At 36.4% G+C, this 23,517-nt stretch overlaps 1 protein-coding gene and 1 non-coding gene across 2 annotated transcripts in view; both read right to left on the reverse strand.

Moving 5' to 3' along the window:
• PRIM2 (DNA primase subunit 2) overlaps positions 1–23,517 on the reverse strand; it is a 500,367-nt gene that overhangs the window by 275,823 nt on the left and 201,027 nt on the right. The gene's annotated exons all lie outside the window — the stretch shown is intronic.
• Positions 4,530–4,602, reverse strand: TRNAQ-UUG. The gene has a single exon. It is a non-coding gene; the product is annotated as a tRNA-Gln (tRNA).

The following is a 23,517-nucleotide window of genomic DNA, read 5'->3' on the forward strand; positions in this document are numbered from 1 at the left end:
ATTTCATTTTTGACAACTTCCAATTTTCCTAGATTCATACTTCGTACATTCCATGTTCCGATGATTAATGGATGTCTGCAGCTGTTTCTTTTCAATTTGAGTGGTGCCACATCAGCAAATGGAGGTCTCGAAAGCTTTTCCTTATCCATATGATAAGGTAATACATTCATATCTCATAGAATTTCTGGGAGGTCTGGGGAACAAGACTGAGAAGCTATATAGCTGGGCACAATACCACTCCCCACTCCAAATAAAAGAACAATTACACTCTAAGACTGTCACCATGTTGACCACTCAAGATCCCACCACAATACTGTGTCTGCTGCCAAGGGGGCTATGAAAACTTCAATAAGAAGCCCAAACAGAATATATTTAGGATTCAATGTTTAGGAAAAGGTTATCAGTGGTTTTATTATTTCTTTCTTCAAATTATCTTTTCATGAGGATTTGAATAATTCACCTTGAAATATACAGTCCAGGATTTCAAGATTAATTTCATACTAATTTCTGTTTGTTAATTGTATTCTCCCTAGATTTAATTTTAGAAATAATGAAACAAGAAGAGTAGAAACGGTAAATAGCTTTACATGTTGGTATTGATTCATATTTAATTTAATGAAGAATTGCCTGAAAAATTATTACATTTCAGTAATAAGACAATGACAAGTTGAACACATTCCTTATATGTATAAATTAAAAACAACAACACTTTCCAAGGTATGACTAAACCCTGGATTTAAAAACATAAAAAAATAATCAATTCTGAATGTCTGAAATTAACCCACATATCTAATATATTCCTTTTATTTAAACTTGGTTTCCAATCTTGCTTCTTTCCTGTCTAGATAGAGCTGTGGGATTCCTAGAGTCCCCTAAGGAAACGATCATTATCTGAGTTTTCCATACAAATTTAAATTAATTTGAAACAGCTTGAATCTTGAAGTTAATCTTCAAAGTTTCATTTATAAGGATAAGGTTCAAATTTATTATATTCTTATTTCAAGAAAAAGGAGCATTATATTACACAAACCATATGTAAAGGATTCAGGAATTCTGACCTGTGATCTTATAATTTTCTACCATTTCTAGTATACCAGTGAGTTCCTTAATTCATTATCCTTAGTGTATTCCTATAATGCAGTTTAATTTCATTTATAAAGAAAAAACCACAAACACAGAAGAGTTTATGACCACAGTACAGACAACACTGATACAAATATACTACCCACTGAAGTTGGAAACTGAATCATACATTCAAGATAAAATTTCAGAAAAGTTTTTGGTTTTAAAAATAATCCAGCTAACAGTCCCTGAAATATTCACTCCCAAGATCTCAGTGCCTAAGGCACTTGACTGCTAGCCAGAGGCTGGCGGTTCAAACCCACCAGCCACTCCTCGGAAGGAAGGTTGGGCTATCCTACTTCCGTAGTGATACTGCCTCGGAAACCCAAGGAGAGGTCGCCATGAGTCGGGGCCGACTCAACAGCATATAACAACAACAACAAGATCTCATTAAATACTTATGAAATGCGGTAAATAAGAAAATGTGTAACACAGAAACTTCTTTGTCGTGTAAGCCAATTTGAGTCAGGGTAATTTTAAAAAGTACACTTCCATTTTCTAGATGATTCTGTTCTAAGCCAGAAGGAGGATTCAGACCGGCAGAGCATGGCTGAGCCACAGTTTCAATAGAATCCTAGTAGCTTAATCTTGGTCACTGACACAATACTGAAATTCACTGCTTTTTAATGTGTTAGGAACAGAATGGAATAGGATTCTATTATGGTTTCTGGCTTAACAAAAACCTGGCTATATTTTCAAGACCCTTTAAAATCAAAATTTCTGAAATTTCTATACATCTCTAATTTAGTAAGCCAAGGGGAAATCTCAAGTATAAGAACAAAATTTAAAAAGTATATCACATTTCATTTACCAGTTTGATTGACATTTGAGTTGTTTCCAGATAGGGACTATTATGAATAAAACTGCTATGAATACTCATTCATAAGTCAATGTGTAAATATGTTTTCATTTCTCTTGGAAAATATCTAGAAGAGGGATTGCAGTATCATATGAAAAGTGTATTTTTAACTTCACAAGGAACTACCAAATTATTTTGCAAAGTGTTTGCACCATTTTATACCCACACTAACAATATATGATATAATTCAACTTGGTCACCAGAACTTGATAGTACCAGGATTTTTCATTTTAGCCATTTTCTTGGGTGTGTACTTATAATTCATTATGGCTTTAATTTGCATATTCCTAATGACTAATCATGATAAGCATCTTTTCACATTTAAGCCATTAGTATATCTGCCTTTATAAAATATCTGTTTAAGTCTCTTCCCATTCTGGGAATAAAATACTCTCAAGAATATACAGAAATTAAAAAAACAACAAAAAAAGATGACTTACACAGACATCTTGCTGAACAAAAGAAACCAGAAACACAAGAGCACATACTGTTAGATTCCCCTTATAAAAAATTGAAAACAGGCAAAATATATAGTAATGGATATCAGTCAGTGGTTGCCTGGTTGGGGAAGTAGAGAAGGCTGTCCACAAAGGACACAGATCATTTTCGGAGAAGACAGAAATGTTCTACATTTTGTTTGGGATCGTGGGTCTATGTGTGTATACATCTGCCAAAAGCCAGAGACTTTTTAAACACTTAAATTTTGTGGAGTTCTTATGTGTAATTTACATCAAAACAAAACACCACATGGATCAACATCTCTGAATTATAATGTTTCTGGTGTGAAGAGATAAGCTACCACTTAAGTTTTAAAACTCCTTGATGCTACTAAGTTGTTAACTGACTCTAAAGTCTATATTCAGGGTCCATTTTAGGCACAACTTAGGTTTACATTTCTTAAAAGACTCTGAGTTCTGAGTTTCTATTCAATATTACAAAACATCAGCTGTCCACTTAGGAAAAAATGAATTAATAAAAAAGGAACATTATCTGACAGGTGTGATACACTGTTGTCCTTACCACTCTCTGCCTCCCACATATCTTTGGTCTCCTTACCTAAGAATTATATTCCTAAATGACCCTCATCATTACTCATACTATTAATGTCTTTTGGCTTCTGAGAACTATTTATTTGGTCTTTAAAGAGGGAATTAAATGTCTATCGACCAAATGTTTCAAATGCTTGAAGGAGAATTCTAATCTTAAGGAACATTTCAAACAGTTTATTGTAAATTAGACCATTTTATGAATAATTTAAAATAATTCTGTTAAAAAAAATGGTTTAGGATCCAATTCAAATAAACAAATCTTAATTATTGGTTCAATGAGGAAATGAAAATATAATTTAAATGTACAAGGTCAAAATAAAAGCTAGATACGCACAATATTTTTAGGTGAAGAAAGTGTGAAAAGTCAAAGCTATTCTAATATTCTTTGTTGTTGTTGTTGTTATGTGCTGTCGAGTCGGCCCCGACTCATAGCGACCCCTCCTTGGGTTTCCGAGGCAGTATCACTACAGAAGTAGGATTGCCCAACCTTCCTTCCGAGGAGTGGCTGGTGGGTTTGAACCACCAGCCTTCTGGTTAGCAGTCAAGTGCTTTAGCCACTATGCTACCAGAGCTCCTTTAGTTATGTGCTTTATCAAGCTAAAACGTGTGTGTATGTGTTCATTCATTCAGTCAATCAGTCTTCCTCTATAACTAAAGGAAAACTACAAAGATTTTTTTAATTAAGGTCACTGATTTGTACATTGAAAAATGGTTAGGTGAATGTTTTGTTATATGTATTTTACAACAATAACTATTTAAAAAATATTCTTCTAAACTGATTTAAAGAGCATTTATTTGTAAGTGTATGAAAAATGTTAATTTATTCTTGTTAGTCCATTTAATAATGTATTTCAATTGTCTCAAATTATGCTGACCACATCAAGATTAATGACAACCTTTTGGTAAAGACTTTGCTGATTAAGAAAGGTGTTTATAGTTCAAAGTGCAATAACCAAAGTCAGGAACGCACATTCCAATCTGCCATCTGAATGATCCAACTCAATGCCATTTTAAGTATTCTACATAACCAAGATCCTCTTAGATTACAGGCAAGTACTAATTTTTTATTTTTTATTTTTTTGGATTTAATGGTAACTTAATCTTTTTAATATAAGAGTTTCCTAAATTTGGGAGAGGTTTTTAAAGAAGCTATTCAAAAGATCTCCATCCTTGACGTACTGTTTACCAACTAACTACCTGACCATTTCACATACCTTTATTTAAGCATTTGTGCTATGTTCTGAAGTCAGGCACTTACTCCTATCTTTTGTATCTGCTCTCATATACTCAACTAAATATTTAAGATATAGTTGTTTTTCTTTACCCAAAACAAAAACACAAACTCAGTGCCATTGAGTCAGAACCAAGGCAGTGTCACTATGGAAGTAGATTGCCCAATCTTCCTTCCCCAGAGTGGCTGTTGGGTTTGAACCGCTAGCCTTCTGGTTAGCAGTCAGATGCCTTAGGTACTACGCCACCAGAACTCCTAAAGTAAATCACAACCACGGAGGGATTCAAACCCTCAATCTTCTGGTCCAAAGTCAGACGCCTTATCCACTAGGCCACATGGTCTCACTTCTTTACCCAGCTTCTCAATTTTGTTTATTCTCTCCCTTGATACAACTTGAACTTTTTCCTTTATCCTCTACTTTAGTTAGCATTTTATTATCTTCATGTTAACAACGTACATTTCTTTACATAATGTAAGATGTAGTTGGGACAAACAAGAATTTAATTCACCTCAGTCATTGCATTAAACCCCAGAAAGTTAACCAACAGGGAAGAAACAGAGAAAGGACTCCTACTTTCTGGGAATTATCTGATGTTTAAATATATGTACTTTTTCACACATGCCAGCTAAATCATCCTCATCCCCCACCTCTCTGTCCATCCCTTGTCTCACAGACAAAGATTTCTGGTGAGCCTGAAGTCAAAAGCAAAATTGACAGTCTTAAGGAAGAAAGTATTAAAAAAGAAAATGTTTAGAAGAGAGCTTGTACAGCTATTGAATGGGCTCCAAACAAGGCTAAACTTTGTGGGATACAGACATATGTGTGTCCACAGGTATGAACACACCACACACAGATGCAGGCAAACACAAAGGAGCCCCAGATGACATAAATGTCTATTCAAACATGTCCACAAAAATAAAACTTCTCAGATAAGGGGAGAAAAAAAGACCATGAATTGTAAGGAAAATACCAGTGTGTAATATTAATAAAGAAAGGAAAATAAGCTTTCTCATAGGCTTACAAATCAGTGTCAAAGTGAAAAAAGTCAAAGGACACAGGGCTTTTATTGTGTCGCTGTTATTACATTATTATACCAACCTTGTGTGTGCATATTATAGAAATCACCCATTTGTGTTACAAAGAATTACTTTCAGCTAACATTGGAAACACACTACCTGATGTGAATTCTAAATGACAAGCTCCTCATTAATCATCATATCGAAACATTCATTACACTTCAACATAAAATCTTTTACCTCATTGTTTAAAATTTCAAATAAATGGAGCATCTTAAAGATTCACCTGCAAAACACTACATTCTTCTATCCCGTCTTAGCTCTTAGCACCTGACACGCTTGCCAATTTATTCTAAAAGGTCAGTGTAAACAGAGATCTGTTGCATCTTGGGAAAAAAACCTGCTTAGCATAAAACACTGTCATTTGTATGTTAGCAAATACACTTTGGAAAAAAAATCCATCAAGAAAGAAAAATGAACATGTTATCAATGCCACTGAAATTCCAGTATATAAGTTCTAATAAAATTATTTCTTTGTAATGGCAATATGATCTCTATATAAATGAGATTATACTACTGAAATATAGTTACTGTGTATGATACCTGGGATTATGTCATATATAAAACCAGTAACTAAAACATGTCTTAAACTTTCATTTACAAAAAGGAAAAATGTGTAAGGGTTCTAGGTTCTAAACTAGATGATCACTGAAGTGTGCTTACTTTAAAGTTCTATGCAATGTAATATTATTCAGATCATCTTCCATAAATTTGAAATATTCTCCCAAAAAAATAACTAAATTAATCGTCATCTTAAGTAATACTTTTTGAATTTAATGTCTTCTATCTGACTACAAAATGAATGCAAAAAAATACAGGATTTTATAAATTTAAAATCTATGTTTCGTGAAATACTGTAGTTCAAATTACAACACAAGATCCATTTTTAACACCAGTATGAGTCAAAATCCAGTCTTGTTGATAATAAACTCTTATAAATTAAGACTGGCATCTTTGCATCTTTCATCTTTCTTTAGTACCTTATATCTTTTCTAGATGATTATTTTGAAGCCAAAATTCAAGGAGCATAGACTTTCATTTTAAGCACATAAATTCTATCAGAATATCAAATATAAAGAGACAGCTCTTTACAATAGAGAAAATGAAAATGTAAAAAGACAGCGCCTCAAAATACAGAAAAATGAAAATCCTGAGCCGCAGAGGCTCTAAAAACTACAGTCACTAAGCGTCCCATCTGCTAATAATGAAATCACTGTTGATGGGATAGAGGGAAAAGCTAGAACAAAAGGAAAGAGAGACAGCATGGAAACAGCTATCATTGAACAGTCTGGCAAAACTGTAAAGCAAGGTCAAACCGTTCACAGTGATCACCGTAATACTTAACAAAGCGAAACTTCTCACATTCCCAATAAAAACACAGATGTCACAAATGCTTAATTCTCTAACATTTGTTTCCAGCTTACATAATAATGTTAATGAGCACTAAAACTGTAAAGAAAAAAAATATTTTCCCAAGTTTCCAAACTGAAACTCTGTTGTCTCACTAAAACAAAGGAATCTGAAACATCAGGCCAGTTACTCAGACAAATTTAACAACCAGTTAGCTGGTTTCAGACATTTAATTTAGATTCCAAATCTGTCTAATAAAAGTTGACCAGAATATCCACTTAACCTTGCTTGCTCCAGACAGCACTTTAAGTCTTTTGCTGTGTTTTGGGGTAAGGTTTTATTTCATTTTCCATGGCAGAAAAATAGTTATTTTCTTCCTGAACCACAAAATGTTCTCTTCAAGACTCTTAAAAGTTTTAACATCCTAATGAACACTAAGTGCCAGTATCAATAGCATATGTAAAGATTAGCATTTATTTTCATGGATATTACAAACATAAAAACATAGCTCACAATTCTTCTGTCTCCATCAGCTACCGTTACCTTGTGTTTATACAATTATGAATGTTAATTATCTTGCCTAATCCTGGCCTCAGAATCCTCTATCTTTTTCATTGATGCCTTAATATTACTCATTTTAAAAATAAAAAAGGAATCACTTGGCTCACTCTAGCTCTATGCTCTCATCACTGCAAAACTTATTGGATATACTGTCTATAGTCATGACACTTATTTCCTTCCCTCCTGTTCCTTTATCAATGCCCTTGGGCTTTCATCTCCACATTATACTCACTTTGCTCTGGTCAAAGTCACCAGTGATCACCATATTGTTAAATCAGCATCCTCCTCTCTGTTCTCATCTTACTTGATGTACTAGCAGCATCATTCTTAAAAAGCTTTTTTTTCCTTGGCTTTCATACCACCACATTGTCTTGGTCTTGCTTCCTACTGCAGGCATGCCTGTATATCCATTGCTGGTTCCTCCTCTACTCAATTACCACTCAATCAGTATAGCCCAGGGTAGTTTTAAATAAACCCTTATCTCTTTTCAATCTATTCTTGCATCAAGAGCTCTGGTGGTGTAATGCCTAAGGCATTTAACTGTAACCAGAAGGCTGGCAGTTCAAACCCACAAGCCACTCCTTGGAAGGAAGGTTGGGCAATCTCCTTCTGTAGTGATACAACCTTAGAAACCCAACAGGGGTCGCTATGAGTTGAAATTGACTCATGGCAGTGAGTTTGGTTTGGTTTTATATATGTATCTTCATCCCTGCCCTCTGCCCTGCATTCTAGACTTTCACATTCAACTGTCTCCTTAATTATTATGCATCTGGATGTCTAATACGCATATCAAGCTTAGTATGTCTAAAACTGAACTCCTGATTTTCCTACATCACCACCCCTATCAAAACATGATCTTCCACTAATCGTGCCCATCTCAGTAGAAGACATCTCCCAGATGTTCAAGCATAAAGCTTAGGGGTTTCTAAGCCTCACTTCTGAGAGACACACATCCAATTTAAAAGAAAAATATGTCCCCTCTCAAATCCATCCTCTTCTTTCCATTCTTGGTGAAACTAACATAACCTCCCACCTGTGCCTACTTATATAGTCTGCTAATCATGGTCCATGCTTCTGCCTTTCCCTCATTACAAATCATATCCCATGGAATTGTAAGAATGATCTTTTGAAAATGTAAATCAGAAGAATCAAATCATTCCCCTACCTAAACCTCCCAATTTTGTCCATCACACAAAATAAAACTCAAACTTCTTAGGCTATCCTACAAAGTACTTCATGATCTGAACCCTACTTACTTCTCTGACTTCATCTGTTCTACTCTTCCCTCTCACCCACATCATGTGATCCAACTGACCTGTCTCTCTGTTCCTTTAATACACTAAGTCTGCACCATCCTTAGAGACTTTGCACTAGCTGTTCTCTCTGCATGGAATTCTCTTTCCTGGATCTCTGCATTAGTGAGTCCTTCTTGTTATTCATATCTCAAGAATGCCACCTCCTCAGATGACTTTTCTGATTGCCAAATCTAATGTTGCCAACCATTTACACCTTATTTCATTTTCCTGTTTTATTTTCAACTACAATATTTACAACTGCCAGATATTTCTCTATTTACTTATACTTGTTCAGTTTTTGGCCCCCCTGCCCTGCCCCACAAGAATATAAGTTATAAGAGCAAGAACTGTGTACTCTACCCTTGGCACCTAGAAAAGTGCTAGGTACAAAATAAACACTAAAGTGTTTGTGAAATAAACAAGCAAACAAGTGTATGGCCAGACAGACTGAGTAAGTAAATGAATAAACAAACCAAAGACCTTCTTCACTACTATCCTACAGCTACCCCAAAAATAGAACCAGATGTGAGACTACCATCATCTGGAATGGCTCAACCAACAAAATTTAAAATTTTAAAACTCCTGACCAAAATCTCTTAATCTTCTACTTTATCATCTCCCTCACTATCATCTTGACCCCTAGGTCTGCAATTCACCCTTAATCTTCTATTAGATTCTATATTCTGGTCTATCTGTTTTCCTACCAACCTGAACCCCACAGTTAGTCATTTTACTTATGTTCTCAGAAGCACTCTAAAATAGTCTATTCCCTTGGCTCTGCATTATATACTTTGACAATTCCTAATCCATAAAACCCAACTTCTTCCTTTTTTTTCCTCCATTCCTACTACTGAACATTGCCAGAAAAATGCTTGAATATACATTAACTCACCAAAATTATGTTTTGGGTTCCCAACATTTACTAAAATAGCTTTCTCCAATGTCACAAAAATGCAATGGCTCTTCTCAGCCTTTATTCTCCTCTGCAGGATTTTATAATCCTGACTATCTGCTCCTTAAAATTCTCTACATTCATTGTGTGTCTCAAACAATACACTCTCTAAGTTCTCTTCTACCTTCTAGGTTATTCCATGTCAGGTTTCTTCATTTTCTGGTCCCTTTACTTGCCCTGTAATTATGGACATTCCCCAAGGATCTGTTTTTAGTCTCCTTGCCTCCCTATTCCATGTCATTATCCTTTGCATTCACATACATTGTCAACACGCATTTGAATACTGTCACTGTGTCCCCAATATCCAATATCCCTTCTGATTGTCTGAATTGTATCCTCAAACACTTACCAGATAGCTCCACAGGTGAGTATTTCTATGGCACTGCCAACTGTGGCACTTCCATCATTGCTTCAAAACTAAAATTACTGCTTCATATCCTCCAACAGCCTAACAGACTATTATGCCACGTTACTTTCCATTTCTCCTCCAATTCATCCCAAAGTACAATCAATCTGATACCAAGCCCTCATAGGTTTAGGCTCAATCCCTAGCCATCCTCACTAAGCAGCAGCCACTGGATGTCTGCGACAAATAGGCTCAACTGTAACAAGAACTAGGCTGACTCTATTCTCAAAGTCAAGCAGGAATCAGAGGCTTTGTCTTCATTTGATGCCTTATCTCCTAATCAACACTGAGCACCAGGTCAGGTTTTTACCAAACCAAACCAAACTCACAGCTGTTTAGTTGGCTCCAACTCATAGCAACCCAAGGCAGTATCACTATGGAAGTAGATTGCCCAATCTTCCTTCTGAGGAGGGGCTGGTGGGTTTGAACCACCAGCCTTCTGGTTATGCCTTAGGCACTCCACCACCAGAGTTCTTTCAGGTCAACTAACAGAGTACAAAAGCTACTAATTTCAAGAACTCTGTCTTAAACTACTTCTGTGCTACATCTCATATGTAGAAAGCACTTAAGAAACATTTTTTCACACAATTGTGTTTGATACTATGCTAGGTGACAGATACAAAAGAATGTATAAGATCCCAGTCACTGTCCTCTAAGATAACAACCCAGCAGGCTGACTGGTAATAAATTATCAAAGAACTTCGATAAGTAAGAAACAATGCTTGACTTGCAACTCCATTCAGCTATTTACAATCTGTGGTTTCCTTTCCAGGTTAATGGCAAATGAATCAATATGTGGGATTATTTTATAAGTAAAATACAAAATAGAACCTATTTCCTATAAATTTCCTATGAATTAGTATTGTTTCACTTAAATAGTGAAGAAAAAGTATATTCTACTAAAAAATAGTTATGACAAGTTGTCACCATAATTGTATTATAAAAATAAACAGTTCTTATCACCAATTTCTTTAAATTCTCCTTGAAAAAAATGTCTATTTAATAGTTGATTATTATTTTCTCTTATGCATTATTATAGGCCACCTATTTCCCATTTTTCGGAAGGAAGACTGGGTGATCTACTTCCGTAGTGATACTGCCTCAGACCCCAAGGAGGGGTCGCCATGAGTAAGATCCGACTCAACAGCAGTGAGCTTGGTTTTTTTATTTCCCATTTTCTCTTCTTAGTCATTCATTCTATAAACATTTATTGAATCTATGTAATATGCAAGGCAGTATGGTAAGCAATGAAACTCAAAAATGAAAAAGGAACCATCTATTCCTTTCACACTATATCTCTTAACTGTCATAGAAATAGTCATATTCTTCAAATGAGCATCATGGTGATCATCCTTTACAGAGGATATAAAAAGTAGTCTTTTAAAACTCCCCACTCCAATGAACTGAATATAAAGGATGAAGCCTAGCTGCACATCATTCTTGCTGCAGCAGATCTCCAGTAGATCTTCTTCCTATCTCACAACTTATTTTCTACTTAACAAAATGCTTCTAGACTCAGATCAAATAATTTGCATAGTGTACACCAACATCATCCTTTTGTATTTTACAGCAAGTACCTTTAGACTTTGATTTAACTATTTTCTAGTGTTTTCCACTGTTCATTTGTCTTCCTTTCTAGACCTTAAGTTTCTATGACATAGGCCTATGTTAAGAACATCTATAATCCACCAATCTCTCCATGGAAGGAAGACTGGGCAACCTACTTCCATAAAGATTTACAACCTCGGAAACCCAAAAGTGGTTGCTGTGAATCGGAATTGACTCAATGGCAGTGAGTTTGGCTTGTTTTTGTTTTGTTTTGTTTTGTTTTTTATAATCTTCAAAGCCCTGGGAATAGTGCTGAATCTATAATGCTCAACAGATAGATGGGATAAATGCATAAATACAAAGATATATAGCTATGAGGTAAAATCACCTAAGCTTAGGGTAGTATTTAACAAGAGTTATAATACACAGTATATTTTAACTGCTTTGATGATTATTTTTTTCTTTTTAACATTGATTCATATATCCTCCATCAGTAAACATTTTTACTTAAGTGGCAGAACACAGTCCTTAATCCTTGGATATCAGAAAGTGATACAGTCCCTCCTTTCCATGTAAAACAATTAGCTTCCTTTTTGCCTTTACTGTCAGGAAGCTTATAATCAAATATGAAGCCCAAAGTACCCACGTTGACACTTAAGAGTTATGATTTGCTCTTTAGTCCTTATTTTCTATTTCTTTTACTACTTCAATAAATGTGTTTTGTTGTAAGCACCTTCAGGTGCTTTATGGAAGCAAATGGGATATGAATTGATTTACCTACATGGAAAAGGCAAGGAGCTCTGGTAGCATAGTGGCTAAAGCACTTGACTGCTAACCAGAAGGCTGGCGGTTCAAACCCACCAGCCACTCCTCGGAAGGAAGGTTGGGCAATCCTACTTCCGTAGTGATACTGCCTCGGAAACCCAAGGAGGGGTCGCTATGAGTCGGGGCCGACTCGACGGCACATAACAACAACAAGTTGCTATTAAAAAATTCCTATTTTCATTTATCCACCAAAACAGTTCCATTCAAATTTATTCCTCTCCATTTCCCCTTTTCTCCAATTTCCCTTTCATGTCAGTCATCCATGTTCTTAAACTGCATTATCAAATTTACTATCAAGAGCAAAATTTCTGTCTGTATTTTTACATATTTTGAGTTTCACTATTTATTTTCTTTCACATCTTCCTAATTACTATCTTTGGGTGGAGCGATAGCATAGTTGTGCGTCCCATAGTTGTGTCCCTTTCTCCATGCTCTAGATGCTATTTTAGGTAATGAGTAGCTATCCGAAAAAACTTTCATTAATGATATAAGCCATTAGAAATATCATGGTTCTTTCACTAAGTTCATGAAGTACTACTATATTTTAAAGAAATCAGAATGTAAGACCCTGGTTCTAATGATCTATCATCCTATCCATTGCGCAGGAAAGGATTAAATGAGACCATTTAATACAGGCTGGACTATATGAAGAAAAATGTGGCATCAGGATTGGAGAAAGAATCATTAACAACTTGCTGATGACACAACTTTGTTTGCTGAAAGTGAGGATGACTTGAAGTACTTACTGATGAAGATTGAAGAATATAGTCTACAGTATGGATATAAAGGAAAGAAAAATCCTCACAACTGGACCTATAAGCAGCATCACGATAAATGGAGAAAAGATTGAGATTGTCAAAGAATTCACAGTGCTTGGTTCTACAATTGATGCCAATAGAAGCAGCAGTCAGGACATCAGATGACATACAGCACTGGGCAAATTGGCTGCAAAGGGCCTCTTTCAAGAACTGAAGAGCAAAAACGTCTCCTTGAGGACTAAGGTGTGCCTGACACAAGCCATGGTATTTTCAATCGCCTCATATGCATGTGAAAGCTGGACAATGAATAAGGAAGACCAAAGAAGAGTTGATGCTTTTGAACTGTGATGTTGGCAAAGAATGCTGAAAGTACAGTGTACTGCTAAAAGAACTAACAGGCCTATCCTGGAGGAAGTGCAGCCAGAATGCTTCTTGGAGGCAAGAGTGGCCAAACTTCGACTCACATATTTTGGTCATGTTGTCAGAAGGGGCCATTCCCTGGAGAAGGATGTCATGCTTGGTAGGGTGGAGGGTCGACGAAAGAGGGGAAGGCCCTCAACAAGGTGGACTGACATGGTGACAGCGGTGATGGGCTCAAGTGTAACAATACTCATGGAGCTCACTCAGGACTGGGCGGTGTTTCATTCTGCTGTGCATAGGGTCGCTATGAGTCAGAAATGACTCGATAGAACTTAACAACAGCAATAACAACAATACAGGCTAAGTTCACATTCCTTTTCTTTATGTTATAAAAATCCTGTAGCCTTATACCACTGTTTATCCATTTCTGGGTTTGTTTTTTATTTCAGGAACTTGTTTTCCACATTATTTCCTCTTAAGAGCTCTGTTGCATAATTCTTATGAATGACTATTCTAAAAGTTTTCAAGAGATTTCTTTTAAACTTTGCAGTAATTAAAGAAATGATACGAAAATCAGTAAGAAAAAAAAAAGAAAGAAAATCAGTAAGATAATACATTTACCTATAATATTAGACAAGAATTTTATTGTAAAACTCTGTATTGATGAAGACTTACACTGGATACTCCCATACACTACATGAGGCATACAAATTGAAGGAGTACACTAAAAATAGTTCCATAAAATGTATCAAGAACTTGAAAATATTTAGATTCTTTAATTCAGTAATTTCATTTCTAGATCTATTTAAAGAAAGATACCAAAGTAAAAGCAAAAGCTATGTGACAGATGCTCTTTACAGCATTATGTGTAATAGCAAAAAAAATTACAAACAGGATAAAAGTCCAATATCAATGGAATGAATGAGTAAATTACTGTTATGTTCACATAAAAGATTATTTTATACTCACTGAAAATTATGTTACCACAAATTTTAATATTCTGTAAAAGTAATTGTGACATAATGTTAAGGGAAAAAAAGGATTGCAAATATTGAATACCATACTATCTCAACAATGTATACCATTTACATTTTTTGTCTTTCTACAGTTCTACACTTTCCAAATTTTCTAAAAAAGGCCTGTTGTTGCTGGTGTTGTTGGGTACCATCCAAGTCATAGCAACTGCACAGAGGGTTTCTTGGATATAATCTTCACAGAAGCAGATCATTAGGTCTTTTTCTCACAGAGCTGCTAGGTGGATTCAAACCACCAATCTCTGGGTTAGCAGTAGTCAGTGGACCACAAAGCTCTATTTAAAAAGGTCTATTGCCTTAAAATTATTAGCATATCTGTTCACTTTTGAAAACACAGATTTTTTCCCCTGTGCTCCTTGAAAAACTTAATATTTAAAATTAATTTTTATTTACAAAATATTAAGCCAATTTTGTAACACAAAACAAACTTATCTGAGGAAAACAAAAAAAGAAGTTGTGAATAATTTATATAATTCCATATATAATATAACCAATTTCTATCTTACTTTGCACAGTCATATAAATTACATATGGAAGAGGAATAAACACTTCCCTACTAATTACATCAAGCCAGCATTAACCCGATAACAAAACCAAAGAGATATGATATAAAAAGAAAATTTAAATGGATAACCCTCATAAGCAATGAAACAAAAATCTAGCAATATATTTTTTTAAAAAAAAGATGATAGATTATGAAATAGCTTTCTCCCAGGAATGGAAAGGCGGGGGGGGGGGGGGGGATCACTGTAATCAGCACTTTAACAGAGAACTAAACAAAAAAAATCAAACACCATATAAGCATTTCAATAGCTGAATAAATACTCAAAGGCATTAAACAAAATTTAATACTTGTTCATAACAAAAACAAAAACTCTCAGAAAACTGAAAACACAAGGGAGCTTCCTTAACCTGATAAAAGGACATTTATAAAATACCTATGGCTTGGCTAAAATACTTAATAGTGAAAAACATCTCCCCATAAAGAACAGGAAGAAGGCAAGAATGTATGCTCTCATTACTTCTAATCAACATTGTAAACGTGGCCCTAGCCAGTGTAGTAATGCAACAAAAATAAATAAAAGAAATACAGATTGGAAATAAGATTGTTTCTATTCACATACTACATGAACATCTGTGTATAAATTCCCAAACCATCTACCGAAAGGTTATTAAAATTCATAAGTTAGTTCACTAAAACTGAAGAATAGAAAGGAAATCAATTGTTTTCTATATACTACCAACAAGAAAATTGAAAATTTAAAAAAAAAATGATGTTTTGTAAACATCAGGAAATATACAATATTTAGACATAAATTAAATAAAATGGTATTTATAAAAGAAAAAACTCTACACTAAAAACTACAAAATACTGTTGATAGAAATTTTAAAAGACCTAGACAGACTATAGCTATACCACGTTCATGAATTAAAAGGCTCAGTAGTGGTAAGGTACATATGCATTCCTTCCAAAATGATCTATAGGTTCAATGCGTTCAAAATTTTAGGAGACGTTTTATACAAATTAACAAGCCAATTCCAAAATATATATGGAAATACAGAAGACCAACAAGAGCCAAAATAACAATGACAAAGAACAAAATTGAAACACTTAAAGTACTTAATTTGAAGACTTACTATAAAGCTACAATAATCAAGACAATAATCACTCTCTCTTCCAACTGAGACCCAGACCAACTATAAAGTAGATACAAATAAAGATTCTGGAGTTAAGAACAACTAAGGAGAAGATAAAGTATTAGATCCAGGGAAGTGAAAGAAAGAGAGCCTTAAGATCAGACATCTTTATCAATGGAACAGAATTAAGTAGAGAAATATACCCATGCTTAGATGATCAAAGGATTTTCAAAAAAGGTACAAAGGCAATCCAATGGGGAAAGGATAGTCATTTCTACTAGTGGTGATAAAACACACAGAAATCAGTGTTTTAAAAATGAACAATGGCTGTTACCTCACCATATATTGAAAAATTAACTCTAAACGAATCATAGATAACACCCACAGATAAGAGCTTTAATTATAAAATTTCTATAAGAAATGAGGAAAAATATGTTGTAACCTGGCATTATACAAGTATGTCTTAGAGAGGAAACACAAAGCATGAATACTGAAAAAATGGACTTCATCAAAACTTAAAACTCTTGCTCTTCTAAAGATATTACTAAAAACAATAAAATAAAAAGTAAGCCACAGACTAGGAGAAAGTATTGTATTTGCAAAATATATATACACACACACACACACATACATGTGTGTGTGTGTGTATACACACAAATACAAGCAAATATACACAAAGACATACACATTCATACATATTTTTATATATGTATGAGTTTATGTATATACATATATATACACACCCACTCCTTACTTAGTGACATGGTAAGATTCCAAAGACAAGATCAATATGCAAAAATCAACATTATGCAAAAAAAACAAGTTGACCACATGAGATCACAAAACAGAGGATGACAACATCATTACGTAACTGCCAAATTACATCATTACATGACTGCCAAACCATTGAGAACCAAGGCCCAGCCAAGTTGACACACAACCTTAATCATCACAGCCAGTATTAATTACTCTCACCTCAAACCTTGGCATGTGTTACCAACAGACATCATTTATGCACAAAACAGTTGGATGGTACTTTTACTTTTCTCATAAATTTAAAATGTCAGATAAGAGACAGTCAATAAGTAGGTGTATAGATAAAAATTTACATGTACAATATATAGAGAGAGAACTCATAAAACCCATTAACAGGAAAGCAATCTAATTTTCAAAACAGGCAAAATAATGCAAACAGACACTTTACAAAGAAAATATGTGAATCATAAAGAAGCATTGAGACGACGTTCAAGGCTTCTGAATGATGGCACCATACAAAAAATACACACAAACACTCCCTCTTCCAACTGAGACTCAGGGAAACTAGGTAAAGCACATACAAGTAAAGATACTGGAGTTACAAGCAACTAAGGAAAAGACCAAGTATTAGATCCAGTGAAGGCAAAGAAAGAGAGGAGGTTAAACAACTGGGAAAAACAGGCAGGCCCCTTCAGGCAGTAGATACAGGAGAGGAATCATTAGAAACACAAAGAGGCCAAGGAGGAGGCAAGGTAGAGAAGAAGTTGTTGTTGTTGTTGATATTGTTATGTGCCATCCAGTCAGACCCACTCATGGTGAGCCCTCCTTGGGTTTTCAAGGCAGTATCACTATGGAAGTAGATTGCCCCATCTTCTTTCTGAGGAGTGGCTGGTGGGTTTGAACCACCAGCCTTCTGGTTAGCAGTCAAGTGCCTTAGGCACTATGCTACCAGAGAGAAGTAGGGAAGTAAAAAACACCATGGAACCCACAGGCAACCTACAGGTACAGGGGACTCAGAATAGCTATACCAGGAGTTTTTCCAAGGTGAGCTGGCACTTTAAGGGGGAGCGAAGATCTTACTGGGAAATAGATCGGGACATCCCTTTACTTGGGCTGCCACAGAGTCCAGAATGGAGTAGAAGAAAGGAAAGAAAAGTGCACTCCAAGTAGACAGAGCCCTGGAGTATTTGCACAGCAATGGATTTGGGCACATGTCCTGGAAAACCTTTGTGGTACGGATTGAATCTGTGCACTGGGTTTATGCAGATTGCTGGCCCACCCAGAGAGGGGTAATAACACTCTTTCTTTTTGGGACTACTCTCAGATTTGAACCACAAGTCTTTGATTGACAGCTGGGCTCCACCTTTAACAGAGGCCTCCAAATAAACCAGGGCTATCCTGCCAGTGCCTGCCTTGATGACCGAATTATCTCTCCACAAATGTAGAAAACTCCTGCCTTTCTATCCTGGGGTTCACTTCTGGTGCTTTTTGTTTGTCTGTTTGTTTTGTTTTGTTTTCCTCTCTTTCTTTTTCTCCCTGCTCTATTCAACAAGAGGAATACATTAAACCTCCACTAGGCAACCGTAGGGAGCTCTGGTAGCATAGTGCTGAAGGCATTTGACTGCTAACCAGGAGGCTGGCGGTTCAAACCCACCAGCCACTCCTTGGAAGGAAGATGGGGCAATCTACTTCCGTAGTGATATTGCCTCGGAAACCCAAGGAGGGGTCGCTATGAGTCAGGTCTGACTCGATGGCACATAACAACAACAGGCAACCATAGCTACTACATAGAACACCTCACCCAAAACACTGATAACACCAATAGCTCCTGCACCACAGGATGAACAACAGATGGTAGACAATACCTGTCTATCCTAACATCATATCCTATTCACAATGAACAGAGATTTAAACCCACATTCCCACCAGTGATTACATCAACACAGGGAGAGCCGGAGAGCGACACAGTACAGCCAACTTAATAACCTAAGAAGTACACCTACTACACCCAGATATAGTGAAACATAAAATCAGGGTGAAACAAATCAATACATAGCTAACAATTAAAGATAATGACTTCAAATGTCTAGGAAACAACAGACAACCTTAAATCAAACAAACAGAAGAAAAAAAAAAAACAAGACAAGATAATAGAAACAGAACTCCAGAGTAAAGAATTACGTGTCTTAGAGGAAGAACAAGCAATAGAACTATCTGAGAAGGAATTCAGCCCCACAAGAAAGGCTAAAGGGAGTCCTTCCAATCGAGAACCCACAACAGAGAACAAAAAATTAAAATCAAGATGCTTGACACCACCACCTAGAAACCAAACCAGAGAAAGATTCTCAAAATAAGTTCCTAAGAAATATATATAGAGAAATATGGGAGTCAATCTGCAGATGACACCAGCAACAAAGCAAATAAAGGGAATAAAAGTTTTAATTACAAAACTTCCAAATGGAGAGGAAAACAGGCAATGTCTTTACAAAACAGACCATCCCAGACTTAGGAAAATAAAAATTTAATTCAGGGTAACCACAAAGATAATTAACAATCCTAAGCAAACTCGGAAAAAAGGAAAACATAAGGACTTAGTAAGCACAAACCCAACAATAGTGAATGCTAAAGGGGCAAGGAGGCCGCATATTCTGACCTCCTCTAACCCCACAAGAGGAAGACAGAATCACCATCAGTAGACAGACATGCTGCCTCCCTCCAGCCCTTTCACCAACCCTGACACCAAGTGCAGCAACCACCACCTTTCTGCTGAATTCGATAATTCACTGCAGTGGCCACACAGAACTCACAGATTATGGGATTCAGTAGGGAAACACCTAGCTACAATTCAAGTTCAGGAAAAATGCTTGGTCTCTCTCAGCCCACTGTCTCTCAGCCAACAGTCTCTCTCCCAGCAGTGCGTGTCTCTCAGTGTCTCTCTCTCAGCAACACATGTCTCTCAGTGTCTCTTTCTCAGCAGCACGTGTCTCCTAGGAGTATGTTTCTCTCAGCAGCATATCTTTCTCAGTCAGCAGTCAGAGAGACTCCTTCTGCTTTAGGAGGCCTCCTTTTGAGCCTGGCAGAGTGGACAAACTAACCAATCCCAACATCAGAATTCCATATACCTGAGAGAGAGAGCAAACTTCTAAGAAAATTACTTTGTGCTGCTCCCAACAGAATTACCCCAGGTGAATAACTAACAATCAGGAGTTACTTGGTTGCTCATGGCCAATTCTACCATGGAGTTTACAAAGACTTACATCTAGAAAAGCCATACCAGGTAATTTACTACATTGCAGTAAAGAAAAGAAAAAAAAAAACACTTGATAACAAAATGAACTCAGCTCAAAAACTACTGGGTAGCAGAAGAAATAAAGTGTGAAATAAAAAATATTCCTAGAAACAAATGAGAATAAAGATACAACTTACCAAATCTATGGGAGACAGCAAAAGCAGTACTCAGAAGTCAATCAATTTATGGCAATAAATGCACAAATCAAAAAAGAAAAAAAAAAATCAAAATCAACACTTTAACTCAACAACTCCAACAATTAGAACAAGAGCAACAAAAGAAACCTACAGTATCCAGAACTAAGGAAATAATAAAGATTAGAGTAGAAATAAACAAAACAGAAAACAAACAAACAAAACAATAGAGAAAATCAACAAAACAAGAAGCTGGTTCTTCAAAAAGGTTAACAAAATTGAAAAACCTCTGGCAAATCTGACAAAGGAAAAGAAAGAGAGATACAAATGGCATGAATAATAAATGAAAAGGGCAACATAGCAACCAAACCAACTGAAATAAAAAAGATAACAACAGAATATAATGAAGACGTGTACTGCAATAGATTTGAAAACCCAGAAGAGATGGACAAGATTTTAGAAACACAAGACCTACCTAAACAACCCCAGTTGGAGGTAGACTACTGGAACAGACCTGTAACAAAAGTAGAAATTGAGCAGGTCATAAAAAAAAACTCCACACACACACACACACACACACACACTCATACACAAAAAAAGTGCTGGCCCAGACAGCTTCACTGGTGAATTCTACCAAACATTCTAACAGTTGATACCAATACTTCTCAAACTATTCCAGAACATAGAAAAAGATGGAATCCTCCCAAATTCACTCTATGAAGCAAGCATAACACTGATACCAAAAGCAGGGAAAGACACCACTAAAAAGAAAACTACAGACCTATATCCCTCATGAATATAGACACAATAATCGTCAACAAAATCTTAGCCAACAAAATCCAACAACATATCAAAAAAGTAATATACATCATGACCAAGTGGGATTTGTACCAGGTACGCAAGGATGATTCAACATTAGAAAAATAATGCAATCCATCACATATACAAAACAAAGGAAAAGAAGCATATGATCCTATCAATCAATACAGAAATACAATACAGAAAAGGCATTTGATAAAATCTAACACCCATTCCTGTTCAAAACCGTCAGCAAAATAAGGATAGAAAGGAAAATCTTCAACATATTAAAGAGTATATATATAAAGCCAACAGCCAACATTATTGTTAATGGAGATAAGATTCAAAGCATTCCCCTTGTGAACAAAAACCAAACAAAGATGCCCTCTACCATAACTTCTATTCAACACTGTATTGGAAGTTTTAGTCAAGGCAATAAGGCAAGAAAGAAATACAAGGCATCCAAATTGGCACAGAAGAAATAAAGCTGTTTTCACAGATGACATGACTCTATACATAAAAAACCCAACAGACTCAGCAAAAAACATTACTAGAATAGAAAGATTCAGCAAAGTGGCAGGATACAAGGTCAACATACAAAAATCAGTTGGATTCCTCTACATCAACAATGAGGCCTCTGAAAAGGAAATAAGAAAAACAATACCATTTACAAAAGCTACTAAAAAGATAAAATACTTAGGAATAAATCTTACCAGGGACACAAAAGACCTATACAAAGAAAACTACAAAACATTACTATAAGAAACTGGAAGGGATCTACATAAATGGAAGAACATGCCTTGTTCACAGACAGGAAGAATATCGTGAAAGCGTCAATACTACCCAAATCAACCTACACAGTCAATCCCGATCCAGATTACATCAACATTTTTTGACATGAAAAAACCAATCACTAATTTCATATAGATAGGAAAGAGGCCTTGGGTAAGCAAAGAACTGCTGAAGAACACCAAAGAAGGAGGTCTCACACTCCTGGACCTCAAAACGTACTATACAGCCACTGTAGTAAAAACAGTGTGGTATTGGTACAGTGGCCTGGCAGGAATAGGCCTTGGGTTACTGCTGGTAATCCTGTCTTCCTCTTGGAGGGTTAGAGGAGGTCAGAACATGTGGCCTCCTCACTGTTTTTGCAGTTGGTGTCAGAAGCGGTGGGATTCATTGCAGTGGCTCCAGACTCATAGAAGCACCAGATTTTGTAAAAGAAAGAAGGAAGGGGCCTGGGAAATGAAACTTTGGATTCTTAGATGGTTATTTTGTTTGGTGTTGCCTCTTAAGGGAGATAATTGATCCAGAGGCTAGGGCTTTTGGTTACATCCAGCCAAAGGCCCAAGGCCATATGCATAGAATGGGACGGTAATCAAGGTGAAGAGATGAACCTGGAACGTCTTTAAAAGGATTATGTGTTTATCTGAATGTACTATGGCTACTGAATATTCTCTTACCTGCTTGTACATTAGAATGGTTATGGGTTATGTGGATACAGAGAGTGTATAAGTCAGCCTTCAGCCAGTACTTGATTGGATAAGTTAAAAGGTGAAATAGAATTTGCCCAGAAGAAACCACAGGCTCTTGTTTTAAGCACTGTGTGTAGAGCCCATACTAGGAGCTTAGGTAGAAAACCTAAGCCCCACCCAGTACTACTGAGGGAAGGGAAGATTTGCATGAAGAGAGGACCTGAAGGGAAAAAAATGACTGTTTGGCTTTTTGAATTTTGAGCAAGCAGATAGGCTTTGGGTCCACCAAGGCAGGAAAGTCATGGTCCAAGAGAGAAACCCCTTCCAGGACTGAAAGTTATAGGAAGCCAGTGAGTAGCAGACTTGTATGTTACTGGCTTGTGACCACCTGGATCCACCTGAGTGGAAACAGGGGAAGTGCAGCAAAGAAGAAACAGGCTGAGTTTTGTACTCTTTGACCTAGGCCCAGAGGCTGGGGATGAGAGGAAGGGCTGGCTGGTCTGAAGTGCAATGAATTGTGAGCCTACGGGCATTGAAATAGTCCCTGAGGACTGAAGATGTGAGAGAAGGTGCTGGCTGGTCTGAAGTGAAGGGGAGAGTGTGACTCCCAAACTTTGCAGCTGGTACCCATGACCTAGCTGGGATGGCTAGGGCTGAGCTGACCAGAACCCGACCAAACGAAGAGGAAGATGATTGACACAGCTGGTGTTAAGTTGCTGCAATATGATGGCTTGTGCTGGGCTGGACTTTGCTTGTTTATGGATCCACATGCCTGAAGTTTCCAAGCAGAACAAATGATTCTACAGAAGGGACCGTGCTTCCTCAGAGTACTGGTTTGATAGGGATGGGTAAATTAGAAATTGGCTATTTAAAATGGAGGGGAGATAAAGGCATGAAGTGGCTGGCTTACACGCTTTCATGGGTGTGGTTATTCTTAAACTGATGGTGAAGGGGATGTGAATTTTTGAAGTATAAAAGGGATAATGGCTAGAAAAGCCAG

This window comes from Orycteropus afer, unplaced genomic scaffold (assembly GCF_000298275.1).
Source record: "Orycteropus afer afer isolate SDZICR_OR568_19922 unplaced genomic scaffold, OryAfe1.0 scaffold00140, whole genome shotgun sequence".
Lineage (NCBI taxonomy): Eukaryota > Metazoa > Chordata > Mammalia > Tubulidentata > Orycteropodidae > Orycteropus > Orycteropus afer.